Source organism: Poecilia mexicana, unplaced genomic scaffold (assembly GCF_051168715.1).
Source record: "Poecilia mexicana isolate PSO_F unplaced genomic scaffold, ASM5116871v1 scaffold_20, whole genome shotgun sequence".
NCBI classification, from domain to species: domain Eukaryota; kingdom Metazoa; phylum Chordata; class Actinopteri; order Cyprinodontiformes; family Poeciliidae; genus Poecilia; species Poecilia mexicana.
The window spans coordinates 17,815,586-17,823,507 of record NW_028263389.1 but is presented as its reverse complement, the minus strand read 5'-3'; positions in this window follow the sequence as shown (position 1 = coordinate 17,823,507).

The window sequence follows — 7,922 nt, the reverse complement described above, 5'->3', positions numbered from 1 at the left end:
GTTACTTTGTTTCAATATTTTCACCAAAATAAAAATAAGAGAATCAGGATTTGTGTTTACTGTTTCTAAGAGGAAGATTGAGAGTTTTCTTTTTTTTTGTTGTTGTTTGTTCGACTTTGACGGCAATCATCAACAATCATCCGAAATTGTCCTCTCCAAGACATTTTCTTACATTGTTTTCAAAAAATTCTACCTTTGTGTAATTTGACATAATTGCACATTATCTTTTCTTTTTTCTTTTCTTTTCTTTTTAAATGCAGGATAAAGCGGGAAATGCAACTCTTTTTCTTTCTGTTCCTCCACAAAAACAGACACTTCTAACAAGAACGGTGCATTAAGTCAGCTGGGATTTGCACATGAATATTAACTGAGTCTGCATCTCCTTTTCTCCGTGAGCCCAACACCACCAAGGATGTGTCAGATATGCATGAAAACAAATATTAAAATTAGAACAATTTCTTTTTGCACTCTGTTGACATCTTCCGACCATTTGTGTTTTAAAGTGTTTCTTTTAACAACCACATCCATGGAAGATGAGCGCCTTCAAGAGACTTTTCTTGAGGCGATACATGAATCATCAGAGCACAAGCAAAACAAACAGACGAACAACAAACTCTTTGTTATTGTTCCAGAGCTTTTCATCATGCTGTAATTATGTACATATAACCCAGATTTCTTGATGTTGCTCGCTGTCTTCTCCTGGCTGTAATCTCAATTAGCTCATTGTTGACAAAAACGTGGTTGAAGCAATTTAAGATCTTCACAACGCTGCGACTCCGAGACTGGAACGGTTTCCTGAACATGAAGAACGACGACGAAATTCGTTTAATGAAAGCTGGATATAAATAAGTAAGCATGTCACACGAAAATGCATCAGAGGAGGCGACACAGAAGCTTGCTGCTTTGTGTCGGAGGAAGGCAGAAAAATATTTCAACACTCTCTTGATAGTTTATGTGCAGTTTCAGACTGATGTTTACTTACATTCAGTTTGGGCATGAATGTCATTATTTTAAGGATTTTACTTTATTTGAGATATTTTTCAGGGTGAATTTCTTTTACAGTTGCAAACAGAACTTGTATTTTTCAAAAAATAATTTCTTTTTTAGCAGTATTAAATAATCAACAGCCTTGAGGCATGCATGACAGAGTTGTCCCGATAGATTCTCCCACCTGAGCCGGAGATCCCTGCGATTCCTCCAAAGTCACCATGGACCTCTTTGCTGCTTCTCTACTGTCAGTTTAGGTGCAAAGTCATGTCTGGGTAGGTTATTGTTGTGCATCTGTGTGATTCTACTTTATTGGCAAGCAAAGAGTAGGAGTAAATAAGAGTAAAATCGACTTTTTTGAGATTTACATCATGTTTAATGTTATTCCCTCATCAAAAACATACATGGAGTGTTGCTTTTATTCTTTCATGCATATGTTAGTAATCCTTTAATCTCTCATGGCAACCATTCGCCTGTGCTAAACGCCTCAGGGGACCTAGCCCCGCCTTCGAGACGCAGCTCCTCCTCAGAGCTGCAGTTTCCAAGTTTCCGCCTCACAGAGCGACTCTCTCACTCTGCTCCTCCAGACTAGCAAGCAGCCATTAGCAAACATCTGGTGGAACTGCACATCTGCTGAGCTCAGTAAGCAAACTACTTCTCATTGCAACGCTGATAAAATCGTTTCTTCATTATTAAAGAAGCCACGTCGTAATGACTTCCTGAAAGCAAAGTTTCAGAAAAAGCAGTTGTTTTTTTTAAGAGACAGAGGCCCAATTTCAGGGCATTAAATTACAAAGTAAAATTCCTTTCACGTCAAATTTATGTAGCCTTTTTTTTTAACAACTGAACTGAACAGTTACTACATTATGCTATAAAATGGCACTGTGTGCCTGAGAAACACACAGAATGTAAAAAACAAAACTGCTAATAATGCCCTTATAATTATATATATTTTTCATCATTCCATGTGGCCATACAACCACAACATACAACAAACCTCAGGCAAAGTTGCTGTACTTACAAAAACATTACAGAAAACTTTCATCACCAGCATTGCTGTGAGACAGAAGAAAAATCAGAATGGAGGCAACAGATGAGATATAATCACACTAAGCTGCTAATTAATTAGTCCTGCATGTCATATGCTTGCTGTGCAGAGGGACCCAAACATTTCTCCATTTGCTAATTAGTTTTCTTTTGGGGCATTTTGTGTAAATACATATGAATAAAAAATAATTTAATTGCTTGTGCTCCTTCTAAGATTGTCTTTGCCATAACCCAGAGCCTGGAGCATTTTCTACAACTGGTATGTAGCAATACCAGTAAATATTTTGCAATTTGATGTCAGCTGCTCTGCATTTCAAAATGTGATGCAATTTTAAAACCAGACACGGTTGGAAAAGAAACATAATGAATATTTAAAAAGAGAACCACTGAACCCATCTTCGTTTGGTTCTTGAAGAGCTTTCAGCCTCCATCCAGAAATCTTTTTCCATTCTGCCTGTTAGAAATGTGGCTTAAACGAGTTTTAATTTAAGTAATCAGATAGCAGTAAAGACCTGCAGGGAAACCAATAAGTATTTTTTTTTTCATATTTGCTCTAGTATGATGTTTCAGATTATCTGGTTAGGACAGATGGATCATTTGCAATGCAATTCTTTGAGAAAGTTAGACTTTGAGAGTTAGTGATGTTACCCGAGTCTTACTGTCTCACTATGAACCTGGATTAGGTTAACAGATTCTGAATTTCATTTAGAAATGTGGTTTACAAATAATCCATAATTATTCACACAGCTGGTTAAAAAACATTTTCATAATAAAGACGTGTGTTTGAGGAATGACAGGTCTATCGAAAGATTATAAAACAATGAAAAATGTGCGTCTCTACTGACATCCGACATAAAAGATAGCCTATTTATGTAATATTCTGTGGAACGTGACTTCATATTATTCATGGAAACTTTGCTTATTTGTGAATTTTTTTGTTGGGCATATCTAAGACATTGCAGCTTGGTAAGCTGAAATACCCGAGCACAACGCTACTTGACACCCTATTGGCTTGTGTTTGCATAACAGCCAATCCGATAGTGCCATTTATTTTCTTTAGTCCTTATTTGCTGAACTTCCAAGAGTGAAAATTATGCAAACTGTAGATATTAGCTTTTGTAGTAGTGCCAAAATTTAAAAGAAATAGACCTCAGATGAGTCACAGCGAGAAGGATTCTTGATTAAAATGCCTGCCAAGTTTGTGTTCTGCAAGGAGTCTGCATCGTGTCCTGAGGCGCACTTTGGTTCTCTTCTGGTGCTCCAGCTTCCACCCACAATCAAAAAAACAACAACATTCATATAGAATAACTGAACATTTTAAGAAAGTCTGCTGAAAGTGTGTTTGCAAAAAAGTTTCTTGGTTTTGGTTCTGTGATCGACCGACTTGCATTTCCTTCTCCTTCCTCCAACAACTGCAGTGAACTCTCCCTGCATGTCCACCGCCAAGCAGAGGAAACCAGCTGCAAATCTGATCATTCATCGGCAGGATACGCCGAACCAAAAGCAAAATCTGCTGTGCCAGGGCAGTATGAAGGATCACAGCTGCTTTAACACAGCAAGAATTAGACGGATGGTTTTGATAGAGCGAAAATGCTCTTCGGTATTGGAATCTCAAGGGGAAAAGAATCACTGGAAAATGCCCAGAAAACATACAAAAACCAATAAAGGTGAAGAGATGATGGAGCCCTGAGAGCTTTATTTCGATAAATAGCATTCATGACTGCCGAGTCTATCACCGTATGGATTTTCGCTAACGCACTCTCTCATTGCCTGTTTAACAATCTGTCATCCAAACAGCTGACCTTTCTCAGTCTAATTGAAGCAAATCTTTTCCCAGTTTCCTCTCAGAAGTCTCTGCTCCTGTCCTAGTTTGTATTCCACGCAGCGCTTCCTTCCAGCCTACATATTGCAGTAGTTTGCTTTACCCCCCGCTGAGCCTCAGCTGTTTGTTGAGCCATGCAAGAGAGATAATATTCAAATACGCACAGATATATCTCTCGCTTACTTTTGTGGGTCACTACATTTAATAAAAATGATCACAGAAAGATTAAGATTAACGGAACAAAATAAAATAAAAAAATGTGTTATGGAAGATGTGTAAATTTTTCTATTGCTATAAAAATGTTGCAGCATTTTTGGCATTCAGCAAATCAGTTTGGCAATGCCTGACAGAAACTGGTTTCAACTCCAAAAGTTTGGAGTTTGATAAACTCCACATTCAAATGTAGATAGAAAGGATGCAAAGGTGGAAGAGCTCCTCATATTCACTGCTGGGCATGGTGGAGGAGGTGTGATGACATGGGACTGTTTTCACATCCAAACTCATGAGGGAAGTATTTACAGTCAGTTACAAATGAATCTACTCAGATCAAAGATTGGATTTATCTAATCAGTGCCATATCTGTCTGATGCAGTCAAAGAAAAGGTGTGTAAAAGCGCTAATTTAAGCCTCTTTATACACTCTTACTGGATGTGTCAGTAAATGCACAGATTGCCGTGTAGCACTGGAAATGTAAATGTTAAATATTCTGTAACACCTTTCTAAACATATGCAGGCTCCACAAAATGCGTTACAATCTGTTTCACATTCACCCACACAGAAATGCAGAGAAGATTTGTTCCTCTGTGTTTACAAACTGAGTTGATCTGGTATTTATATTTACAGTCATGTTCAATAAATTAGAATACTTTTTGAAAATTACCTTTAGACAGGTATTAGATATGCTTGTTCTTAAGCCCGTCTTTCTGTTTTAGAAATATTTTATTGCTCTGATGCATAAATGTTGTGTTTTAATTTGTCATTAGCAGAAAAACATCTTGACTAATAGAGAAAAAAGGTGTTAAAACATTGGTCTTAATTTTTTAAGTGGATCTATATAGGTGACTAAGTAAAGCATTTATCAACATTTTGCTTAAAGCAAATAAAAAAAGCTTTCGCTAGCTGTGTTTCCATTACAAATGTCCACAAAACTTTGACAATATCCAAGTAATGTAAAAAAAATCACATTTCTTATTTCTATGAAATAATAACTGGAGCTTATTCACTTAGTTTTTTTTTGCCAGTAGTAACATCCAGTTGTTGATCACAACTTGTGTGTTGAGGAAAAAAAAAAATCCATTGTAATTTTGCAAAGTACACAAATTTTGATACAAACAAAACACATAGAGCAAAATAACTAAAAAAAAAAAAAAATCACAGTTTTTGAAATAGCTGTGTCTCCATTAAGCAAATTTATTTTAGTAATTGCACTTTGCAGAATTGAATGGAAACACGGACAGTGATTATTTCCTTAATGACATATTTTTAATTGTTTCAGTAGATTCTGGACACAAAACATACAGAAGTTTCCATTTCCTGGGGATTGTTTCACCCGCTGGACCACACAGTGAAGGGAACTATTAATGCTAGAAACGCTGACAATAAAGACGAATAATGAGGCAGAACAAAACCAAAATCTGTGAGGCAGGGATCGAAATTTCAACAACATGAAGGAAAGGTCAGAGACGGAAATGCAATTAGAGCAGTTAGGAAGCAGACAAAGGCAACTATTGTCAATGACATTGCCTTTGAGGTTTAGGTTTTAAAACCCTTGCATTAGAAGTTGCAGGAAACTTGAAACTGGGGTGGATGTCAACCTCAGAAAGGACAACAATCCTAAATACACACCACAGCTTCGCTAAAATGGTTTAGATCAAAGTACATCAGTGTGTTAGAAGGTCAAAATCAAAGTCCAGACTTATTTCTAATTGAAAACATGTGGAAAGACTTGAAAATATCTGTTCTCCATGAAATAGAGCTGGTTTTGACTAGTTTCACAAAGACGATGTGGCAAATATAATAGTCTAAAATTGGTAGAAACATACCCTTAAAAACTTGCAGAATCTACAGAATATTGACTCTAGAAACAGTTTTCAAATGTCCCTTTTGCAAAAATGTTGTAAACTATGCATTAATTCCTTTCACTTTGAAATGATGCTTAACTCTGTGTTGGTCTATCACATAAAAGACCTGAAAGGGTAGAAATACTTTTGCGAAGAACTGTGCTGACAGAAAAAGACACAAGAAAGAAAAAACGTTTATTAAGTCACATGCTTAGTGATGTTCAAACCTAATGATTCACATTTTTACAAGGCCTGCCAACAGTTTTTCTTTAGATCTGATTCATTGGAGGTGTTAAAACTTGAAAGTGGAGCAACTTTTCTCAAGGACAAAATGGAAACACTTCACATGAAAGAAGAGAGGCTCCAAATTCTTCAGTCAGTTTCACTCGGAACAAGTGTAGATGATTCATCTTTCCTAATCTCTGCTGCCTAACAGACTTTGGCTCTAGGAAGTTTTATTACATCACCATTATTGACAAGTTGTGATCAGTCACAAAGAGTTTCTAGTTTCTGAGTTGCTTGATTATGGGCTGCTCATCTTTCAATCTGGAACAAGGACTAATTGCGAGGGATCAGCTCTGGGAGTTTGTGACAAATGGAGGCTCACAGATGGAGTATCACGTCGAAATGCGATTAAGAGGAAGACAAGTGTGTTGGAGTACAACGGTGAACTGTTTGTGTTTGTCTGGATGGAGGCGACGCATGTTAAAATTCCAGTGATTATCATCAGTTTCAGGGTTGCAAGCTAAAGGAAGACGGACAGAGCGGGAGAGGCAGGAGAGATTTTTCTACAAAGCCGTGGAAGGACTGAAGGAAAGCTCTGATAAGGCCTGCGCGCATCTAAGTCTTTGCCAGGACTTGTGCCGCAGCGAAAATTGAATCATAACAGACAAGAAGAGATAAGCAAAGAAAATAATCATGCTTTTATGGTCTGTGCAGCAGCATGACAGGACATCAGTTTCACCAGTGCAGCTATTAAAACTTGGAAAAGTACATAAAATTACACCCAAAGCTCATGTTCTCTTAGTAGCCACACTGTAAAATGGATTAAATGGTCTCAATGTGAACTTTTGTGAAATGATTGACATGTAACGCATCTACTAATATATATTAGATATGCTTATAGGGGCAATTGCTAAGAGTGGCATTCAGAAGGGGTGTGAAAAATCATTGTATAATCTGCCACTTGTACATCTTATTTCTTTCATTCCTGTCCTGCTGGACCCCTGGATGTTGAGTAGGAAACCCCTGCTTACGTTTGAGAATTAGACGTGTATTAGCAAACATTGCTAACACACAGGTTTGCTAACACACGAGCTACATGGGTGGTGAGGCACAAGTTATCCTGAGACTTGTCTTTTGTAAGTTGTTCTCTTTGTGTGTTAAAACGTAGTTGTAGCAAAATGTGATGAAAAATTCATATTTTGCATGTTTTTGCACTTCCACTTGGGTCTCAAACACTCCTAAAAAACAACCTAATCACTGTTGCCAGCCAGTTTTTGGCAATAAATTGTTGTGTTTTGGGGGGTCTGTAAAATGAGTCATTTCAAAAACACTCTGGAACGTAAAGTCAGCTTTGGTTGCCCGTCACCTAGCAACCGAAGCTGAGCTCCAGCACATTTGGTCAGCTGGTTTACAATGGCTACTGGAGAAGGAACATGTGTTGTTGTAGACTTGCCACTCAGAAACAACTTGCTGCATTCTCAGTGGTTGTGCAGGAGGCTCTACGTCTGCTTTTCAAAGATGCACGGTTGTGAAATTGCGCATCTATTTGCAGCCAATTTTACATGTGAGTGTGAATGTTGAGTTAGGGGTTGTGACCAGCAGCAGCTTATTTGGATCTAAGGATTTAAATCTGATGAATATGTCCCGTGGAGAGAACTGAAGATTATGGTGAAGGTAGGGAGGGTTTCCAACCTCAAAGGCTTGAAGATATTTAAATCTGTCAAATGGACTGAGTTCACTGAGTATTTTTGTTTAGAAATTGGGTCTGTTTGTTTTGTAAA